Below are 23,657 nucleotides of genomic sequence, written 5' to 3' on the forward strand. Positions count from 1 at the left end.
GTACACTATGCAGTATCTGCTCATTCTACATTTGATACAAACGAGCACAAGATGGAAGTTGTCCCTTATAGCATCATCAAATAATAACCATCAAAAGAGGTAATATGCTAAATCCTGTAATTTATTTACCATATGTATCTCATAAGATACAAAGAGTGAGAGTGACGAGGATTTAGCAGTTACACAGATATGCATGATTGCATGGAACATTTATATCAGTTTGATTTCATATATATAAAGTTGGGGTCCTATGACCCTTAAAAATCATGTTTTATGCTTATGACAGCAGCACGCAAACCAGTGGGACAGGCACGACATATAGAAAGGCATTTGACAGCCATACAACTACCAGGAGAGATGGCAGTCATTAAGTGTAAAGCGCACACATATGAGAGAGACCCAGTGTCACTTGGCAACAGTAGGGCAGATGAAGCCGCAAAGTGGGCAGCAGGCCTACCTGTAAAAACAAGTGTTACTAATATAATAATGTTTGAAGTTCTAAGTGTACAGAAACTAATTGAAATGCAAGATTTGTGTTCCCAGCAGGAAAAAGGGCATCTGGAATGCAAAGGAATGTGGTCAGGAGTCCTCAGGACTCTGGAAGGATGGACAAGGTAGGCCATTAGCCCCAAGACATATCTTCCAAGCCTAGCAGAGGCTGCACACGGTCTGACTCATCTGGGTAAGGAAGGTATGTGTGAACTCATGGGTGCATATTGGTGTGCACCAGGATTCTCTTCACAGGCTGTTAAGAGAGCAATGTTCTGTCTTACTGGCTTGAGAAAGAACACTGGGATGACAATACAGAGCCACCCCATATTTCTCCTACAGATGGACCTTTTTCAGGTAATTACCAGCTGCAGGTATTTAAAGTATGTATTAGTTTGTATTGACATTTGCTCTAACTGGACAGAAGCCTATCCAGCTGCCTCTAATGCTGCTGTTTTCACTGCTAAGAAAATTGTTCAGGAATTTGTGCATAGATTTGGTATTCCCAAAATGATAGACAGTGATAGGGGTACTCATTTTACTGGTGATGTCTTTCAGAACATGTGTAAACTTATGGGAATCAATAGCAGACTTTATACCCCTTACTGACCATAAGATAATGGCTGACACTGGATTGGCATGGCCAGAAGCTTTGCCACTAGTCCTCCATAGCATCAGAACCACTCCTAGACCTTCTCTTAGTCTGTTCCCCCTTTGAGATACTTTTTGGAAGACAACCTCATTTGATCATAGGTCCACAGGACGATTTGAAGTGCAATAATGAAGTGACTGTGCAATATCTCATAAAAATGAGCAGACAGCTAAAACAACAGCAACAGAAACGCAAAATGCTGTCACCTGGTATGCCAGAAACAAACTGTCATGATGTCAAACCTGGGGAATATGTTATAATCCGCAATTTTTTATGCTCAGGTTGTTTAACAGACCGTTGGGAAGGCCCTTACCAAGTGTTGATGACCAGTACCACCTCTCTGAAGGTAGCAGAAAGAAACACTTGGGTCCATTCAACCCACTGCAAGAAAGTCAACTACCCGAAGAAGGTACAAGACAAAGTCGAGACTGACAACACAGACCTGTCAATTGCAAATCTGTTCCAGGAGAACAAAAGACTGCAGCTAAAACACCTGAGCCAAAAATGTGTACAGACTATTATCCCAGCAATGGAGTGGCGAGTTTTAGATTTTTCTTGTTCCAGGATTTTTCTCAATTCATTTTTTTTCAGGACATTCTATTTTTGTGACGGAGGACAGATGACGGAGAGAGAGTCCGGTAGTGATATTGATGAAGTGGAGTTGGAGGAAAGGTTGATAGAACAATCAGTGCAGCTCGTTGTCAAACTCAGTTCAGGGGTCATGAAAAGATCTGCTAGCTATGGAACTCGGAGATAGTGTGAGGGGCTATTGTCTGAAGAATATTGTATCTGTGAGTACTGTGGGTCCCTAGTTGAAGAGAAGTGCATCCAACAATGCCAGTCCAATAGTAATCTGGATTTGGGGTGGCATCCTCTAGATGATTATAATTCCCTAGTGGGTAAGGCATCTAAACCAAATTGAGTGTTGGGTGTGCTCTCACGTGCCTCAGGGACAACATAATGTAGGATTAGTACCATTCCCATTAAACATCTCTGAGGTCCTTGAATTATGGGGAGGAAGGTCCATAGACGGGAGGTATAATATCACTAGGTCCCCTAGTCTATTGCTTTGCCAATACTCCTTAGACCGGTCTTTGTTGTGTCTAAATATCTCACATATATAGAAACACTGGAGAATTGGGAAGCATGTCCTATTGGATCAGACAATGGCTCGCCACACCAATTCTGATAGGAGACTCTCAAGATCACCAATAACCAGGAATAGTGATGGACATCACAGACAAGGATGTACTAACAAACATAAGATAGTATCCATTGGGAAAGTTCCTCTGGGTTATTGTCAAAATGTTATCCATGCTGAAACTTGTCTTGAACAGATGGAGACAATAGGCATGGGTAGTTTCATCAAAACATTATGTAATATTATCCATGATCATAATGTACCTTATGTCCTCCCAGATGATGTATATTATTTTTGTGGAAGAAAGACTTATTCCTGGTTATCTCCGTGTTCCTAGAGTTTATGTTTTATAGGTAAATTGGTCCCAGAAATTATGACCCTTACACATGACAAAATGATTGATATCCATAGAACTACAGCACCTCCATTCATACACACACAGTATGAACATTGTGGCAAAAGAAATATGATCCCTGGTGAAGAACATGTAGCTACACAGTTAATTAGTGAAACCACTGGCATCCAAATTATGGTTTCATTAGATCCCACCAGGATCGCTCAGGGGAACTTTAAATTTTAGGTATATTCAAGACAATATCACCGAGATGTATGATGACACTTTCAGGTAAACGGGTAAGGAGCTACAGGCTTATAAAAAGGAGTTAGTACAACATAGACTGGTGTTAAATTATCTCACATCTATTACTGGTGGATACTGTGTGACTTTGGACACTCAATTTGGTGTCAAATGTTGCACATACATTACCAATAATACTGATGACCCCAAAGAAGTAATTGACCAGAGCATGGATGAAATCCTACAATTAAAATGGGAATTTTGGAAGAATCATAATTCTTCACTGTATGAGATAAGGGAAGAAGTAGCAGAATGGATCTCGTGGTTGAATCCTGCAAAATGGTTCTCTGGTCTAGGGGAGTGGGTACAGGAATGCTTGCTAGTATAGGGTAAGGTCCTTATTCTTATACTTGGTGTCATTTTAGTAATTGGCTTATGTGTCAGATGTGTTCCTACTGTGTTGAAGTGTGGAAGACGTTCCACCGAGGTAAACATTGAAGATTAAACTGTAACGGTGGTGAGAAGCACAGGTATCAAGATTGATGAAGAACTACATTATAATCCTGAAATTGAAAGAACAATCAAGTAATAAAAATGTGAATAGGTTTAGTCATACATAATTATATGTATAGTGAATATTACACCAGACATCATAGAAAATGTAGTCCTAATTTCCCCAAGCATCCTTTATAGGTTAGATGAGCTCCCACGTCCTACCAATGATCCCCAGAGGATCCACTGATTGCGTATAAGGGTTGTCTTACCCTTTCCTGAGGCACATTATTGAATGATCAATGTCTGATTTGTGTTATACCGTATATATTAAAAAAAAAAGTTTATGTCCAGCTAAATGTCATAAGAAGAAGGTATGATAGTGTTTTGTGAACTATCAAAGGGTGGACAGTTAAAGTTAGATATCTTGGATGAAGGCATTTACTTATATAGGTTACAAATTAATGATTAGTCAATCTGATTGTATGGGATCTATTTGTATGAGATCTGATTGTATGCTATTGTGATTCATAATATTGTACCATTCCTTGGGCTTGTTCTGTTCTGTATTCCAATAGGATAACTTTGTTGACTCTGTAGAAACCATCACACCGTGCGGTTATGGAATATCATTAATATAGAGTTCTTATTTTAAGTATATTTATAATGTTACATAATTGTCTTTTGATGTTTAGTCTTATTTTAATCAGCATTTAATTTGTAGTGTACTATAGGTAAATATTGCATCTCTGTTGTAAACATAAATGTAATATCATTGGTATAATGTTTTAGATCCCTTTTAATTGCAGTTTAGCAATGTAATGTGCTTAGCTTGAAACTCAAACATTTCCCCCTTCCCCCTGATACAGTGAAACAAAGGAATTCCAGAATGTGATAGTTTTGATGTGACCCTCTGGCTAATGAAGATCCGTTTGCTCACTCACAAAAAAGAAAGAACTGACCTATCCGACATCGAGTATATACAGATCCTAAGGACTATTTGAATGTGACCTTATATATTGTACTGCAGTGACTGCTGGAGGTCAGTGCATTCAGAATTGAAGCTTTGTGCTGTGACAGCCATGCATGCGTAGTGTAAGGGGACGGTGCTCTATTTATTTCTTTGTGCTAACAAATCTTTTGGACTTTGGAACTCCAAGTAAGGTTGAGTGGACTTCACATTATTTATCGTTAACATTATGCATCTACAAAAATATGGTGTTATCATTGGGAGCATCTGCAAATGAGTCTAATCTTAGTAAATAAACCTGCGTAGTATCCATCTGGAATACTCCACAAGTCATTAAGCAATTACTGGAAGCATCTGCAAATTTCAGTGTCAATAATATGATATGAAACTTGTACAAACATCCACTTTCCATGGACACTATGCTTTTGTTGGAAATATCTGCAAATTTAGTGACAATCACATAATATCAAATCTATGCAATATCCATTATCAAAAGGGCGTCCACAATAGATCATGCTAATCACTGGAAGTATCTGAAAAGTGTGAATCGCAGGGTAACAAGCCTATCTAGTATACAACTCACCATGGTGCTTCCAATTGCATGGAAATAATCCTGCCCAATATTCACTTTCAATGATGCATCCACAAGACATTTTGTACAATATTGAAAATCTGGGCTAATCAAGTGTTTATCGCAATAAATTGTATCTGCTTGGTATTAACTCTCTAAGGTGCATCCACAAGATACTGTGTTACATTTGGGAATATTTACTCAATCAGTGGTGATTACATATGCACACCGTTTTAAGAGTTTTTCCTATGATGACCCTTTATTGAAAATTGCTTTCTATGATGTTGAATATGAGTGTGACACTGCAGTGTATGGGAACACCATACAGGATTAGGTCAACTAAGAAGTGTTAATTGTACTATATGCTTCATTTATGTGGATAGGAGACACGGGATATGTATGCTCGGTCTGCCTGCCAGGTTATTTGTGACATTTATGTGAATATCTGTACTTTACTTTTGTACTAATTTGCCTGATAGCATATTACTCCTGAGTATATGTCAAATATTTATCCTTCATGTACATATACCCAGGTATTTATAAGTATATGGCATTGCTAAAGGAGTAACTATCAGCAGAGTGTAATCTGTTTATACACCCATATTTGAAATATTGTAGCAAACTTTCTGGAGGAATATAATATATAGGAATGATATTCGCATAAATAATATTTATGAGAGGCTATAAAATAATCGGCAGGTATATAACAGTATGATACTGTCTAATCGTATGACTTACTAAAGTATATATTTTGCATCTTGCAGCAGTCACTGTTATTAGTTGACTTAGAATACTTTAGAATTTTATTATAAAACTCCTTAAGCGACCCATACACGGGGAGATTTTACACAAGATATGCACGATTTAGATCGATCGCAATGATCAATCATGCATATCGTGTGTGTTTTGGCATGCTGTACGACGGCGATGCGCGTCCCCGCCATTGTACATCGGCATCGTAGATCTTATGGAAAAACCGTAAGATCTACAATCCATCATGCTGTTAAATAGGTAAACGAAGCATCTTGTAAGATGAATTGTTTACCATTCACAACAGCATGCGATGCATCGGGCTGAGATTGAAAACATACTGAGGTGTCGTACATTTTCAAATCGCACCGTGTATGGGCCGCTTTACTTTTATCTATTATATACATTAAAAGTTAAGTTAACAAGTCATTCTCCCCATAAGTGTGCCCCCACAAAGAGTCCTATTTTGTTTCCCTTTTCTTTTGAGAAACCACAGTAACTATGTATGGCCCAGGGGAGCACCACTGACATATCTACCAGAGTATGAGTACTGACATATCTACCAGAGTATCTACATAGGGTAGTTTGGGAATATATATTTTTGTCTCTTAAGTGATTACTATAGTGATTACTATAGGTCAGTTTTGGGAGATTTGACTTACACTCACATTGAATACTGTACAAACCTCTTGTTTCCTTTGTGCGGTTTTGTGAGGTGATAGCCATGGAATACCCTGAGGTGTTTAACAGAGTAGGCACAAATGCTGAAGGTACAGCTGAGTACACAAAGTTTTGGCAGCATGCCAGAGGGTACATGGATGTGTTGACACTGTTTGTACAGTGCATAGCATGCAATGAGGTACTTGGAAGTGTTGGCACGGTTTGTACAGCACATAGCATACAATAGGGTATATGGAGATGTTGGCACTGTTTGGACAGCGCATAGCATGTAACAAATTACATGTATGTGCTGGGACCATTTGAGCAGCATATAGCATGCAATGATATACATGGAGTTTATTGTAAAAACCCTGGAGCTCAAAACAGCCAGCAAGTGTATCAAAGTACAAACACCCACACCTTTGATAAATGCAAAAAAGGTGGAATTGATGCAACCAAATACACTGGCATGGAGTCTAAGTCCCCTACAGAACTTCACCAGGAATCCCCACAAGAGTATATGGACTTTACTCAGTGAGAGCCCAGGTCGTGGCCCAGTGTAATTGGTTCACACCATGAAAGCAAGAGTTCTTAGGTTCTAAGTTCTTAGGTGGTGTGAGGATACCACACAGATGGAAAAGCAGGTATGGATGTGCTGCCGAACACCAGAGTTTAAACAACACTGGAAGAAAACCATACTGGAGAGTACAGTTCTGGAGCTAGTTGATACTCAGGCCCTGGAGGAGTGCACTGAGCAGGTTCTTATAGTGGCTGGCTGATGGGTGTTTTCCCGCATAAGTCATCGATGATGGAGGTTAGTGGTGACACCTGAGAGAGATGTTATGTCATTTCTAGACTGAGGCTAAACCCAGCAGGGTTCAGTTTAAGGATTTTAATTGGAAAACCCAGCAATCAGTGACCTGCTGAGTGTTGGAGGCAAGCCAGTGACAGCTGGTACTGACAGAAATATCTAAGCACTATTAATAGAATCAAAACTTTAAAGAGCTAGCAGCCTAATACTATCAAAGAAGAGCTTAATTACACATGTGTTAGCATTTGATATGGTAGGTTTCCACTGTCATAAACATGCTAAACAAACAGGACTAAGGAACCCTTGTTACTAAATAAAAGATAATAATAATAATAATAATAATAATAATAATAATAATAATAACAGTTCACCTTCCTTTGGTAAATATACACAATTGCCTATTATTTTAATCTAATATGCTCATCAGGGCAGTAACTATGGTGGGGCAACTGGTGTCATCCAGTGGGGGAGCGACTGCTGTCTGTACCTAGCATCTGTTGCATAACTACTTAGAAACATGGAAACATAGTACAATATTTGATGCCAGAAAAAACCATTTGACCCATCTAGTCTGCCCCTGTTGTTATTGATTGCAGATTCTCTGCCAGTGAGCTGTGTAGCCCTTTGTGCCTCAGAGATTATGTGGAGAGTGAGTGCTGCTCAATTAACCTACTTGGCTCCCGGCAGGATCCTATTGTGTTCTTCTGAATCTGCCAGCGCCGGATATTTCCAGTGGTGATTATTACATTATGAGCTTCGAGTGGTGTGTTGGTTGGGGCTACAGAGCAAATCCTTGGGGGTGAGGGTACTGAGGAGACTGGAGGCTGCAGAGCAAACCCAGATGGAGGCAGTTACAGGTATGGCTCAGATGCTTATAATAGATTACTCAATATCCAAAGTGTTGTATACGCATATCGAAAATCCAGTGTGTCTGATCTATTTTTTTTACCCACAATAACACCTAATCATTTTAAAACATCCCTGTTTGTTAGAATACTGTATAATGGCATCTGAACCTGTTATACCTTCTTATCTGCATATGGAATATTTCACTGTAGTTACATTTACCAAAATGTAGGGTTAAGAAAAATACTACAAAGATTTTCAGTCAGTGATGCTATTTTAATTTCTTCTAAAGACATACATTTGCATATCTCTTTGCTTTAATTCTTATGATACAAACATAATACTATGTAATCATTTGTAAAAGCATATTTTGTTTTCTGTCTAGTAGGATTAATTCTGATCAAATAAGATTAATGAAACCACATTATTTATGGCAAAGGTGGTAAAATCTATGATGTCTAGCCACTTTGGATGCACCAATAACTCCTGGTTGTGAAATCCCCTAAAAGCTAAGGAGTTCGTTGTAAGGGGTAAATTTACTAAGATTCGAGTTTGATCGAGATTGCAATCTTTAGGCATGTTTTTCATCTCGCAAATTTACTAAAGACAAACTTGAGAGAGTTCTCATTTTTCACTGAAAAATCAACTCCCCATCGGCCAAACTCTGAAGTACTTTTCTTGAAAAGATGCAACTCGGGAATTTACCATGAATTGAGATTACAAACTCCCTGATAAATTGAAGTTTCAAACACTCCACCTCCTGAGCAGCGAGTTTTGCAGAAATATATACGCAGATCAGTGTAATTTGTGTATGTTTCTGCATGTGTAATTAATTTAAAGTGTTTTTATTTAAAAAAAATTACATAGGGTCCCCCCCAAAAGCATAATCAGCCCCAGACTGCTCAGCCAGTCCTGGTTCCTAAAATGATGGGGAACAAAACGAGTAGGGTTCCCCCATAATTTAGGAACCAGCACCTGGCTGCAGGGCCTGTGCTGGTTTAAAAAAAAAAATGCATAGAGGTCCTCCTATATTTAAAACCAGCTCTGGACCCAAACCGACCGGGGTGTAATGCCACAGCCAGGAGACCCTACCACCAGGTCTCCTTGGCCAAAGCATTAACAACCCAAGCTGGTCAGCCCAAGCCGGGAGGTGGGGATCCCCTCTCCCAAAACCCCAGGCTGGAGTGGTGGGTACGGGGGTAATAATGTTGTGTATATAGTTCAAAACTATTGTAATTTACAGTTGAACTACAGGTGGCAGCATGCTTGCCCTTTGGCACTTGTGGAACTACAAGTGCCAGCAGGCGGCCGGCATCCATACCTCCACTGTAAATTAAATAGTTGAAAAAAACAGTACACACACACCGCCTAAAGTAAAACTTTATTACACACATACCTACCTCACTTACACATACTTACCTGTTGGCAGCTGGTCGGTCCCCTTCTCTAGTAGAATACGTTCGGAGTACCTGGAATACAGATCCTATACTCGCCTCCATCCTCGCTCTGGTCTCTGTAGCACCCAGGGATCTTGGCAAAATAAAAAATTTAAAAAACGGAACCCGATCCATATACTTACATTAGCTGTGTATGTGTGTGACCACATACACCGCTACCCAGCTCCTGACTGATCAGTGTGAACTGTCAGGAGCCGGCAGCCAATCATCGGCCGCTAACTGTAGAGTGGCAGCTGATTGGCTCCTGCTCCTGGCACACTGACCAGCCCATGTGGGAACTGTCAGGAGCCGAAGCCCTGCAGCCAGGTGCTGGTTCCTAAATTACGGGGGAACCCTACTCATTTTTCTCCCTGTAAGTTTAGGAACCAGGACTGGCTGAGCAGTCCAGGGCTGGTTATACTTTTGGGGAGGGGAAGTTATTTTGAAGATTTAAACCTTGTTTAACAGGTAGACCAGGTAGACCACACAAGCAGCCTTCACATTTCTCACTGATATGTACAGGCTGCTTGCTCGGCAGAGTTTTGCAGAGAGAAAACACCGCAATCGCTGGTGAATAATCTCATCTAAACTTGCTACTTGGGGGAGAAATCTCAAACTGCTTCACCATCGGCCAACTCACTTTCAGCTAAACTCACTTCTTAGTAAATTTGCAAGTTTAAAAACGGGAAATCACCCTAGTTTCGGCGATGCAAATAGAGTTTAAAAACAAACAAACTCAATCAGACTCGATTCTTAGTAAATGTACCCCTAAGTGTCTTAAAACTCTTTATTATTCCTTTTTATTTTTTATTTGCATGTATATATCTGTATGTCATTTTATTTAATCATTTTTTGTAACTAAGCCTTGGAAACATATTTCAAATTAAACACATTTAAGCTAGCATGTTCTTTGTGATTCTTATTGAACCTGTGAGGCCCATGATACATACAGTACCTGTGTGTAACTGAAGGTGATTTATTAATTCTTTGTTTGGAGAACTCAAAAACTCCGTAAAGCTTTTGTAACCCTTGTTTAGAATTATATGTATATTCCATAGACAAAAAACCTTACAGTTTCACATTTCCAATAATGGTGGAGCTGCTAATTCACAGAATTGTGTGCTCATTGGAATATGCACAGTCTATGCAACTGAGGTCTAAGCAGTTATGTGGCACACACATCCCACTCAGTGCCTACAATCTTCCTATTCAGTCACCACAACAATCCCACTGGGTTCCAATATCCTTCTCACTCAATTCATCCATTTTATTCAAAATATACATTCAGCTCCCTAATTGCTAAAACTATAATACTCTGTCTATGCATGTACACTTATTTCCCCTATACGCCTTCATGCTGCTATATATTCCACAATCCCTACTGCTGTGTGGTCTCCCAACTGTGCTAGTCTGCATGCCCTCATCTGCGTCAATATGGCTTTCCCCATCTGCACCTCCCTGTCTTCCTGCATCCGTGCCAGTCTGTTTCCTTCCATCTGCACCACTGCCTTCCCCCAGCCATGCCACTCTGTCTTCCCCTCATCTGTGCCACTCTTTCTTCCTCCATCTGCACCACTCTGTCTCCCCATCCATGCCACTTTGTCTTTCCCCTCCCAGTGGTGCACTCTGTCTTCCCCAATCCCTACTGTTGTGTGTTCTCCCATTGTGCTAGTCTGTATTCCTCATCCACACCAATCGGACTTTACCCATCTGCGCTGCTCTGTCTTCCCGCATCCATGCCACTCTGTACCCCATTCACGTTGCTCTGTCACCCCAAACCATGCCACTCTGTTCTCACCCCATCTGCACCACTGTTTTCCACCCATCTGCATCACTTTGGCTCCTCCCCATCTGTACTACTTAATCCCCCCTCTCCACGTCTTTCTGTATGCCCCATCCACACCACTCTTATCCCATCTGCGCAGCTCTATGTTCTGTTCAGACCTCAGTTGCATAGACTGCATGTGTGTATTCCAATTAGCACACAATTCTGTGAGTTAGCAGCTCCACCATTTTGTGAGTAACAGCAATCTCATTCTGTGAGAGTGCTGAATCTGCAGTTAACCACAGGGTGTGATGGCATACGATATCTGTACTGCACAAGGAACACATCCATTAAGGTGTCAGCCTTAATGATCATAATTTCATTGCTTTTTTTAGTTTGTGTGGCAGAAATTCAGTAGGTTTTGTGAAAATTCAGATAATGTCTAAGAATTCTTAATGGGACATGTGAAATCATAAGGTTTTCTGTCTATGGAATTATATTTTAAATAATTACATGGTACCACTCACTTTGATCACATTGTGAATACCCATCTACTGCAAGAATTCTACAATAGATGGATTTTTTTAATTGGGTATATGTAAAATAAATTTACATTTATAGTGTTATATGACTATATAACTTCTATTTTCTTTACCATAGTCTCATATTTATTTTACATACACTCACCAATCCCACTACTCGGGATGCAGTTATTATACCTACAGCCGGCATCCCGCCTAATGAAATCCCGGTGCCAGAATGCCACAACCCGGCCAGAGACCGTCACCGGAATACCAACAGTAATGGAGATTCCGACTCTGGAATCCCGACAGAGGGGATGCTGATCGTAAGTATAGAAGGGGCTAGTTAGGTCTTAGCAGCAGGAGGGGGGAAGTTAGGTATAGGCATCACGGGGGGTAGGGATAGGCTAGGGTTAGGCACCACTGTGGGGGTTGGGTTAGGCACTAAGGGGGGAGGGTTAGGGCTGGCACCAATGGGGAGAGTTAGGGTGGGAAGGGTTAGTGCAGGAACAGAGGGTTAGGGGGAGCAGGGGGAAGGGTTACCATACTTACAGGACCCTTGTCGGGATCCTGATCATTGGGATGACCCTGTCGGTATATACCAACTGCCAGGATTTCATACCGATTCCCTACTCAGCAGCCTACATTTTATTTTTCCTATCATAATATCGAAAGGCATCCTTTTGAACAGTTTTTACATTCAAAAATTTTGCTGACAACCCTGACAAAAACTAAGCAAAATATGAAATACATCTCTGAATATGAGCGTGCCCTTTTCATGGACACTTGTCATATATTGTATTACGTCACAGCTTCTATTTTGCTTTTCTGCTTTAAATCCAAAGCATAATGTACTTAATATAAATGTTTCTCTAGTCTTTGCGAACTCTGGCCCTCATTTTGAGCCGTACGCTCTGAGCAGAGCGCACGCTCTGAATGAGGGCCGCCCTCCATAAAAATGGAGTGTCCTCCTGGATGCTCATATAGCTGTGGGTCACCACCCACAGCCTATATGAGCGTGCAGTTTGATGGCCGCGATGGTCGTGACCATCGCGACCATCAAAACTGCGAGCCGGAGCCTGCGGTTGAGGTTTTCAACCGCAAGCCCCGGAGTGATTTTGGCTCTGTCAGAGCCAAAATCACTCAGCCGGCTTCTGACGGGAGGCGTTCCCATGGGAACGCCCCCGTCAGGGAGGCACGCCCACCAAAGGGGGCGTGCTGTCAATCAACATCGACAGCATGCCCCCTTTGATCAGACACAACGAGCGAAGGAAAGTCCTTCGCTCGTTGGGTCTGGCGCATGCGCACGACGGAGCTCCCGCCATCGTGCGCATGCGCAAAGCACAACATCGACCCACTTGCGAGCGGACATCCGCTTGCGAGTGGGTCTGAATCAGGCCCTCTGTCTGTTACTAATAATTATAAGATATACTGGCACTAATGAATTGTATTCCAATGCTTTTACTGTGTATTGGTGCATTATACAGTATGTCAGTATATGAGCGAGATGTACTAATGCTAAAATACGGTCAAAATTCCAAAAACTACCGTTTTCGGAGGTTTGACCCCATTTTCCATACGTATTCAATAGCCAACATCATCCCGAGAGGGATCCGACAGCCATGCATGTGCAGAAGAACATAAACCTAGAAGTCATAAACCCGCAAGTCCTCTCATCGCAAAACACAGCTCTTTTCTGGAGAGCTGACTGTTTTGATTTTAATCACAATTGTACGTGCATAATGGCATTATTACCGTTGCTATGCATTTGGTTAGTGGCGGAATGTACGGCATCCAAGCTGCCATGATTGATACTTTCCGTCCTATAGCCATGTTTTTCCCTACTTGTGCATTTAGAACCACTTATTAATTTGCACCAAGAGAACTGGATATTTATATAATATAAAATACGTTTGTGTGATGACCTAATTGCGGCTGCATAGCGCATGCCTCAGCTCTCATTGCATGCAGCGTGCACATTAGGTTTGACATGCACAATGTCACAGGAGATGACCAGGAACAGGTATAACTGGATGGATGCAGAGACAGGGAAGGAAGGGGGCAGAGATGGGAGGGGGCTTAGTGGTGTATGAGCCCAGGCAGATGTTGGGTCCATTTACTAATAGAGCCATATACCCAGTCTGCATACAGCTGTTTTAAACTTTTAAGATACAATATTTGCAGCACATTACATTAAATAATGACTTCTATGTGTAGGTCATGTAGCAAATTCATATAGCATAACCGTTAAGGACCTCATTTATCAATGAGTGATATTCTTGTTATCACTCGTTACTAATCTTACGTGGTGCTCCGATCAATCAGCTCCTGTCATGTCTTTGAAAAATGAGAGGAGCTGATTGGCTGGAGCACCATTTAAGATTAGTAACTAGTGATAACAAGAATATCACTCATTGATAAATAAAGCCCTAAGTGTGATTTAAGCTAGAAAGAACGCCTATACAAAACTCACAATGTGTATTATAACAGTTTGAAACCAAACCTCTATATCCCTTAGCTTAATGCAGTGGTTCCCGAACTTTTTTGAATCACGGCAGCCGAGAGTGTCAGCATTGTTTTCAATGCACCCCTAAGTTTAAGGTTGTTATTGAGAAATTCTGAAAAAATTAAAGTAAAGTAGTAAAGTGAAGTAAATAGTGCTTACCTGTCATCTTTAGGTTCAGTTATGTGGTGGGGACAGGTTTGCACTTCTGTTTGCCCACATAACTACATTACATTGACCATAAATAATTTGATTTGGTGCTGGACCACCAACCTGAGGCACCCCTGCAAGTGTCCCGAAGCACCCCAGGGTGCCAGGGCGCACATTTTGGGAACCACTGGCTTAATGACTATACAATTTTCTGTCAGATATCTGTCCAATCTGGCTGGTTGGGATGAAAATCTAGTAATGTATGGGAGAAAATGACAATCGTCCATTTGATCACAGACACTGGAAAATAGCCAAAAATGGTTGTTCAGACAAATTGGTTACTACACACAAACCAATTTGAACCATATTTTTTGTCCTTTTTTTCAGTATTTAAAACCATATGATCGACTGTCATTTGCTCCCATACATTACCATGTTTTCATTCCAAACAGCCAGAAATCTGACAGTAAATTGTATAGTGGATGCCCAGCTTGATTTGATACATAAGAGGATATTTCTAACCATGAAGGAGTTAAAGGTCTGTAAGCACAGGTACATTGTCTACTGAACTTTTAAAGCATCATTAGGATCACGCACAATCATTTGGTAAGGAACCACTGAAAGGAAGTAATAAAACTTTAAATGGATGATAAATGACACAATGTTACTTCTGTATTGTCACTGGTTTTTATTTAATGTAACACAGATGCTCTCCTGAATTATATAAAAAAGAGCGGTACATTTCAACATATTCTTTTTTAATTGAATTTTTATGACTGAATGGTTTAGACTACACAATTCTCAGCGCTTTCCTAGACAATTCTGCAATGTGCGTCACACAATCAAACATTCACTTCAATGTCTCATTAGTTTATACTTTAATCTGCCTTAACATTGCATTGAATAAATATCAGGTTTTCCTGTCCGTGAACTCTGAAATTCTATTACATAGGTAAGGACATGGCGCTAATAGTAGTGCCGTCAGTATCGGTACATTCTTAATTAATCACAGTGACGGTGGAACAAAAATTTAGGCAGACTCAATGCGGCATTCAAACTTATCTTGATTTCCAACACACATAAAAGTACTGGTGTGCAACAGAATCAGATCCGTCAACCGTATTCCCCAACAGCTAGGAGCAGGGCAAGCAGTGAGTGAAACTGATATTATTATACTCATGGACCAGATAGTCTAATGGGTATTTCTTGCGAATACAAATCATTTAAAAAACTGTCAAAATCAGCAGCACTGATTTTGAGTTGTGAATTAAAATAACACTAGGCTGCTTGCATTCATTAGGAAAAAAATGTTTTTCAGATAAAAAGGAGAGAGAACTAAATTTTGATGTGTAGGATTTGAAATTAAATCTGTTCACATTGTTATAAGATAAAAATAAAAAGGAAAGATGTAGCAGTTTTTATAGCAGCATAAACATACTTAGTTCAGCAAATAGTGCAGATTGAAAAGACTTGTACAGTTTGACAGTTTTTGGGGATTGGCTGCCCCATGCAGTGATGTGTGCACCACAAATGGTGCACTGAAGTCTGCTCTACCTGCAGAAGATTAATATAGTTCCGGCCCCCGTTTCCACCTCCATACCTGTTCCACCCCTCCTCCACCAACATTTTCCTTCCCGAGCCTGTTATACTTGCCCTCCAGCGGCCTCCATGCCTTTCATGTCTGGTCGATAGTGGGAGCCTGTGGTGCGTGCTCAAGATTTATTGGCTGTACTGAAGAACAGATAATATAATGTTTCTTATAAAACATCACTGATACTAAGTAAGGACTAAATATATATATATTCTGTAAGGACGTTCTAAGTAAGTTATGTCATCTCTTCAACACTTCTTTCTTTAAAAATATTAAAAGTTTATAACTGTATTGATACAGGTTAATCCTACAGTAACTATTTTGTTCCCTGTCAAAAGCCGAACTGAATATGTGACTTGTAATTCTTAACTGTACCTGCTAAGTATTTATAAAATGTAATCTGTTCTACAGATCTACAAAGAAGAAGCAATATGTTAATTACTCACAAGACAACAATTTCAATACTTTAATATGTAGTCACCATTGAGTCACTCACCGGTTCGATGTGATTCACATTTCAAATATCTTTAGAGTTAGTTTAATATTTCAGAATAAAATGTGGGGGTCTATCAGAGTGTGTATACAATTACAGTCTTAATAGGCAGCTGACTCTCTCTAGTGACTCTTTAAGGAAATATAATTTTATTGTTAAAATCAATTTATTTTAAATAAATAAAATCTCTTAGGCATGGTTGCAACTGATCAGAGTTAAGAGACTCTTGCTTTTAGTTATTTTGATCTGGGAGCTACTCATATACAGTATTGCGGTATGCACACCTTGTTATTACATTTTTATTCTGTTACATATCTGACAAAATGGGTATACTCCACACAGTTTTCTCCAGTTAGGTCTACTTTATCCCAGTAACATAATTGGGTTACATAGTAGTATCTATTTACATATTTTGTCTGATACCACTATTTATTAAGGTACTTAAATTATGTTATTTTTATTTTATTGGTTGTATATTTGGATATGTGCCGCCTAGCCCAGGCAACAACTGTCCCTTTTTTTTGTTGGAAGGAAAACTGAAAAATCTAGTTTTGTGAAACAAAGCACTTTATATTTTTTTTCTGTGCCTTTTTACTGTGTTTTTCTAAAATGTATTTTGTAATTTGTTTTGTTATTTGTCTGGCATCACCCGCGGGCTCATATGTATTTTGTTTCTCCTTTCCCCTCTCTCATTGGGTACTGTTTTCTGGAAGGCATTGCTCAACATTTCTTTAGATGTTACTGAGGTATAGCCTATCCGCACCTGGGACCTGATTCAGACCTGTTCGCTAAGGCGCGAGCGCTCGCTGCCGGGCGATTTTTGCTCACTGCGCATACGTATAATTCGCAACCAGGGGCACCGAGAGGGGGGGAGCGGGTACAGATTACCCAGACCTGGGCTGCCTGAGGGGCCCGGCGGGGGCCCGGGTCTGGCGCCGCCACCCCCCTCCCTCACAGCAGCCCAACACACAGCTGAGCTGCAGTGGGAGACTGCCACAGTAGTCTCCTATGCCTGTGGGGGGGAGCAATCACACTGATCGCGCCCCCCCTAGCTTTGCGCCGGGCTGAGGGGGCACAGAGCGCCCCCCCTCCTCAGCACGCAGCGCCGTTCGGCAGCGCTGCAAAACTTTTTTCTTCCGGGAAGGGGGCGTGGCCACACCTCCCACAATTAGGCCACACCCCCTATTACCCGGGCCCACCACGGCTCTCGGCGGGCCTGTTTGCAATGCGTGTGCGCAAGCCAACTTCAGCGATGGGGAATTGTGCGCTCGTAGTACACAGACTTGCAGCTACTTTGACTGACAGTGCCGTTTGTGGGTGGTAACAGGGGAAGGTGCTTGTGAACAGGGGAGTGGTGTTATGAACGCAGGCGTGTCTGACCTTCAAAACGGAGTTTTGAGGGCATGCATAATTTAAAGGCTGCGTCATTGTACACGTCAGTTTGCATCTATTACGATGGAAGTACTCGCAGTGCTTGCAGTAGCCTAGGGTCTACCACAAGCACTGCGTGTGCAGCCGGAGGTTTCTTCCTCTGCCGATGTTTGCAGTCAATTAATAGAGTAGCATGGTTTTTTTTTTAACTCTTTTTGTTTGTTATTTGGATATTAAGAAAGATACCAATCCCAAAAAACTTTTAATTCACAAACAATAGTCCCTATATGTTTAAAGTTCACAAATACATGTTTTTTTGGTTTTTGTTGTTTTTAAAGTGAAATAGTTTTTTTGGTTTTGGAACTGCACACCCCAGCATGCCATTCCAGAGTAAATACATGCCTTTTTAGCAATACTGTTGCAGGCCAGGGCCGGATTTGTGGTACCATAGTAGATATTGTGGTTTTTCTGTTGGAAGAAGGTACAAAAACATTCTTTCATTGAAAATGAAATATTTTATTTATTTATTTTTTCTGATTTTTTAGAATTCAAAATCCCTAAATGTTATCATTAACATTTTTTATAAATGCATTAATGATAATAAGATTTTAATAAATAAAAATACAAACATTTAAATCATTAAATTTACATGATTTTCTGGACAAAGTTGGGTTAGGATTACCATCAGAAAATGAAGATGCGGACACACTTGCAGATGTGGTTGAGGAAAGTGTGCCTGTGCCACCACCAGATGTGCCTCCTCCACCTCCACATCACCTCAAAATGTGGCAAGCCCATCACATGGAACGATACAATATCAAGATATTCCTTGTGGGACTTCCAGGGGCACTAACCAGATTACATTTTTGGACATACATTTGGAAAGTTCTGGGTGAAATAAATTCAAGATCATCAATCAGATTTTTTCTTCTTTGCAGCCAACTCTGGAAAGCTGAATTTACGGATCCGGGTGGACGGTCGTGGACCCTGCTGGGTGCTCGGTCCAGCCACAGCAGGGCACTGGTCCACCTCACCTTCTATTGGGCCAGTCAGATGTTCTTTGATCTCCATGACATCTTGGTTTATAGACCTTAGAAAGGAGTTTTGCTCCAACATGCTGGCCTGGTCAGCCTCCATGGCTGCTGTTTGCCTTAACACTGCCACCCTAGGCCCATCCAGGACATGAGTAAGGGTGGCAGTGGAGGATGAGGGAGGCACAATTGATGGAGGTTGTGCCGTCACCCCATCCATCTGCAGGCTTTCAGCCATGTCAGTTCCTAACAAATGGTATAAAAAAACAATGATTATTATAAAGTAATTCAAAAATAGACAGATAAGAGAGACAGGTGTATGCAAATAATTACCAGACTCAGCATGTGGGTCATCTTGTGGAGGCTCCTGATGGTCTATTTTTGCCTCCACCACTAACCTCCAATTTAAGGTCCCCAAAAGTAGATGCTGCCTTTGGGTCAAAGCCAAGGTGTAAGGGAGGGGATCCCCTGGCCCATTAAAGTATTTTCTCCGCAAATTCAACTTTGACTTGAGTCGACTGTAATAAATTTAGCTTCAATTATTTTTTTACAAAAACATCTTGATATAGTGATATAGATATATCGTCCATTTGGCTAACAAACTTTTTTTTTTTTGGTTTGGTAAATAAGAGTAAAAAAAACATTTCGTCAGCAGTATCTCAAATATAGAAAATTATATTAAAAACTTACTTTTTATGAAGAAAAGATGCCTCCAAATGAGTGGAGTGCTTCCGATTGATGATCTTGGCAAATTTCACCCAGATTTTTTCCTTAAAAAAAAAGGAATCTTATGTCCAAAAGTGAATCTGGTTAGTGCCACCTGGATGAGGGTATCCGTAACCCGACAAGGTTTATCTTGACCTTGTATCGTTCTCTCTGATGGGCCAGCCACATTTGGAGGTGATGTGTTTGTAGGTGCTGGTGGAGGATCATATGGTGTGGGCTCAGGCACACTTCTCTCAGCCTCATCTGGAAGTGTGTCCACAACTTCAATTTCTGATGCTATTCCCAAACCAAATTAGTCCAGAAAATCATGTATATCAATCATGCAGTCCTCTACACTGGTCTCCTCAGAATCCATGACTGCAAATTTTAAAAATCCTGGCGTTACTATTTATAGCAATATGCGTAGGCGCCTGTTACTGTGCGCCACTCCCATGCAGTGCAGTACGCAATGCACAAGTGACCAACACACACTTTAAAAGCACCCCTCACAATTCCAAACACTTTCACAAGGAGATGCGTAGTGTTGGGGGTGCTCTACTGGCCGCACAGGCATATCCTAGCTGTGGAATGAGGTCAGTCACATGATGTATGATAAGTGTTGTGTTGTTATAGATGTATTAAATCAACAAATATCCTATGTTTCTCCTCCATTTTTGAATGGCCAACCAATCAGACTGCATCATGAGATCCTCCAGCTTTTGCAGGCGGGAGCTGCGCATATTGACAGAGGTAATGGACCGATACCTGGGGCCCGAAGGCCCGCATGTGCCTAACCGCATAAAAATGCGGGCATATGCGGAGGTGCGGCGGAGGCTGCACCGCATTGGATTCCGCCGAACGGTGGTCCAGCTTGAACGGAGGTGGTCAGATCTCTGGAGGTGGACCCCGATCCTCCTGGAGCAACTGCGTGCGGGCAACCGCCAAAGTTAGTAATGCATTGTATATGCATTGCGTGGTGTATGCTTTGTGTTGTGTATGCCTTTCTGCGTGTGTGTGTTTGTGTGTTTATGTTATATTTACTGATTTTAATGGCCTGTTTGTTTGTTTCATAGTAAGGTCTGCAGCCATTTAAAAAAAAATGGCTGTAAACAAGTTTAAAGTCCTAATTTCAATACTGTGTTTGAAAATTTTGCAAAACTGTTGTAGTCATAAGGTGTGTGTGTTGGTGTGTGTGTGTATTTGTAAATCACCATGGTTTCTGCCATATCTGTTTAACTGTAGAAGATAACTGACAATTTGAGTCAGGCTACAGTTTACGCAGTGTCTCTGCATTATTGTAACAAGGGTGACACAGGTGTCTGTATATAATCCTCTGTTGTTGTTTTTTTGGCTAATAAAAAAAAAACATGCTCATGCCTTTGCTCTGCTAAACCAGGGAGATGTGGATATGATGTTGTAAAAAACATGTGTAATTCTGCACACCCTGAGTCTGGATTTTGATGGTATTAACCCAACAAAAAAACACTGTTGGACATTTATCATTCTACAACATTCATAAATGTATGCTGAGTCATGGCAATTTTTAAATCTTTATTTTTTTTAAACAACTCAAAGAAGAGTATGGGCATGACAACCCGAATCCCCACCCATCCCTGTAGCCCCTTCCCCCCAACCATCCTCCCCACCCACCCCTGAAGATGCCTTCCCCCACCCATCCTCCCCAACCACCCTGGAAGATGCCTCCCCCTCCCACTCCTCATCACCCATCCCTGAACCTGCCTCCCCCACCCACTCCTCATCACTCATCCCTGAACCTGCCTCCCCCACCCACTCCTCATCACCCAGCCCTGAACCTGCCCCCCCACCCACTCCTCATCACCCATCCCTGAAGCTGCCTCCCCCACCCATTCCTCATTACCCATCCCTGAACCTGCCAACCCCACCCACTCCTTATCACCCATCCCTGAACCTGCCTCCCCCACCCACTCCTCATCACCCATCCCTGAACCTGCCTCCCCCACCCACTCCCCTGGAAGCTCAAATTGGGCTGCTTCCGCCCAAGAATTGCTGGCCCAAGGAGATGATGGTACATATGTCACAGATGCCATTATGCAATGTATTTCAAATTTAGGAACCAGAAAATAATGCCATGTGAAAGCAGCATTAACCTCAGTAGCCAATGTGAAACACTGTGCAGTACTATCTGGTGAAGGGATACACATAAATTATTCATGGCTATGGTGGGTGGGATTTATGTCAAACTGTTTAGATTTAATAACAAATATTTAATAAATAATTTTGCTTTTCCTTTATATTTCAGTTGAACAAGAGGAGCCACTTCGGGAGGTTCTGAGGAGGGAGGTGGCCACAATTGCCACAGCTGTTCACCTTATATTGGAGGCCATTACCTGCATCCAAAATGCACTCTAAATTAAATGTTTAAAATAAAATAAAAAAGTTCAAAATTTCCCAAAAAAAGTGTTGTGTTTTTAATAAAAGGTCAAATATTCTATAAGTAAAATCTTAATAAAATCGAACTATCTCAATGTTTGTGCCTATACATACATTTTAATCTGTATATATATATATATATATATATATATTCAAATATATGTATAGATAGATATATATATATATAGGCATGTTGATATTATATCTTTAAAAATGAGTGTTTATATATATATATATATATATAAATATTTTGATAACTAAATTTATACTGTATAAATATATAAATATATATATGTGTGTGTGGATATTAGTTCTACATCTCGATATATGTATGTATATATATATATATATATATCTACAATTATATATATATGTCTGTATATATATATATATATATATATATATATACAGTCAGGTGCAAGTCTGCAGTTAAAGCACATCTTGTTTGTTTCATTTCAAAGCCATTGTGGTGGTGAATAGAGGCCAAAATATGAAAATCCTGTCAATGTCCCAATATTATATATATATATATATATATATATATATATATATATATGTATATATATATTTTTTTTTTAATTATTTTTTTTTTTTCAGAGCGAGAATATAAAATTAGACAAACCAAGTTGGGGGAAGTCCAATTAGCTAACTCCAGCCTATGTAAATTAGAATTAAAAAAATAAGTGCGGATTTACACTGATTGCAATCACATCAGAAGCAATTAAAGGGTCCATCGAAAGCGCAGATGAGAAAACATGACTCTGCCAAGTAATCGCGATGGCCACGTAGGGTGACGGCTGCGTCCGTCAGACTACTACAAGTGTAGTCATCGCTCGTTCTGTTACGTGATCCGGTAGGTGTGTTTTCATTGTGATGGGTGTTTACCCGCTTGCGTTGTGCGTTGCGAGCGATCGCTCACTTGTGTTGTGCGTTGCGAGCGATCGTGCCTTAGCAAGCGGATCTTAATCAGGTCCCTGGTGTGGATCCATCCTCCTCCCTTAGCCCGATTAGGTTAAGCGTGGTCTCGCGGAACATTGGGGGGCGCCCATAAAGCACAGATGGGTGATTACTCATCTTAGGAAGTTACATCCTGATATAATGTTCTTGCAGGAGACTCACTAGCACATGGGGGACGAGGCTATCCTTTGTGCCCCCTGGTTAGATTCATGTATTGCAGCCCAATACCGCACTATATCCATGGGTGTCGCCATTCTATTCAAACGGGGTCTACTGTTAACTATTTTAAATCAGATTGTAAATAGACATGGTAGAATTCTTGTACTCGATGTTGAAATTCTGCATTCTCAGTTTACATTGGTTAATGTCTATGCGCCAAACATGGATTCCCCATCTTTCTTTAACCAATTAATTAAATTATTACAACAAAGGGAAAATTACTCTTATTGATGGAGACTTAAATACAGTGTTAGATCCCCAAATTGATAAGGCCCCTCCACCACCTAGACCAGTGTTGGCTAACCTTGACACTCCAGCTGTTATGGAACTACATAACCCAGCATGCACTGCTACAGTTTTGCTATTAGGGCATGCTAAAACTGTGGCAGGGCATGCTGGGATATATAGTTCCACAACAGCTGGAGTGTCAAGGTTAGCCAACATTGACCTAGACCAATTTCTACCACGTGGTGGCCACTCCCATCTCTAATGACTGCGCTACATCTCTCAGATCCCTGGCGTCTATTAAATCCTACTGAGCACT

General features: G+C 40.8%; 1 pseudogene; it reads left to right on the top strand.

Annotated features, from left to right (window-relative positions):
- The first annotated feature begins 1,760 nt into the window (after positions 1-1,760).
- On the top strand, positions 1,761-21,916 carry LOC148539173 (uncharacterized; annotated as a pseudogene).
- Positions 21,917-23,657: the final 1,741 nt, after the last annotated feature.

Source organism: Taudactylus pleione, unplaced genomic scaffold (genome assembly GCF_031769625.1).
Source record: "Taudactylus pleione unplaced genomic scaffold, aTauple2 ptg000026l, whole genome shotgun sequence".
Classification (NCBI taxonomy): Eukaryota; Metazoa; Chordata; class Amphibia; order Anura; family Myobatrachidae; genus Taudactylus; species Taudactylus pleione.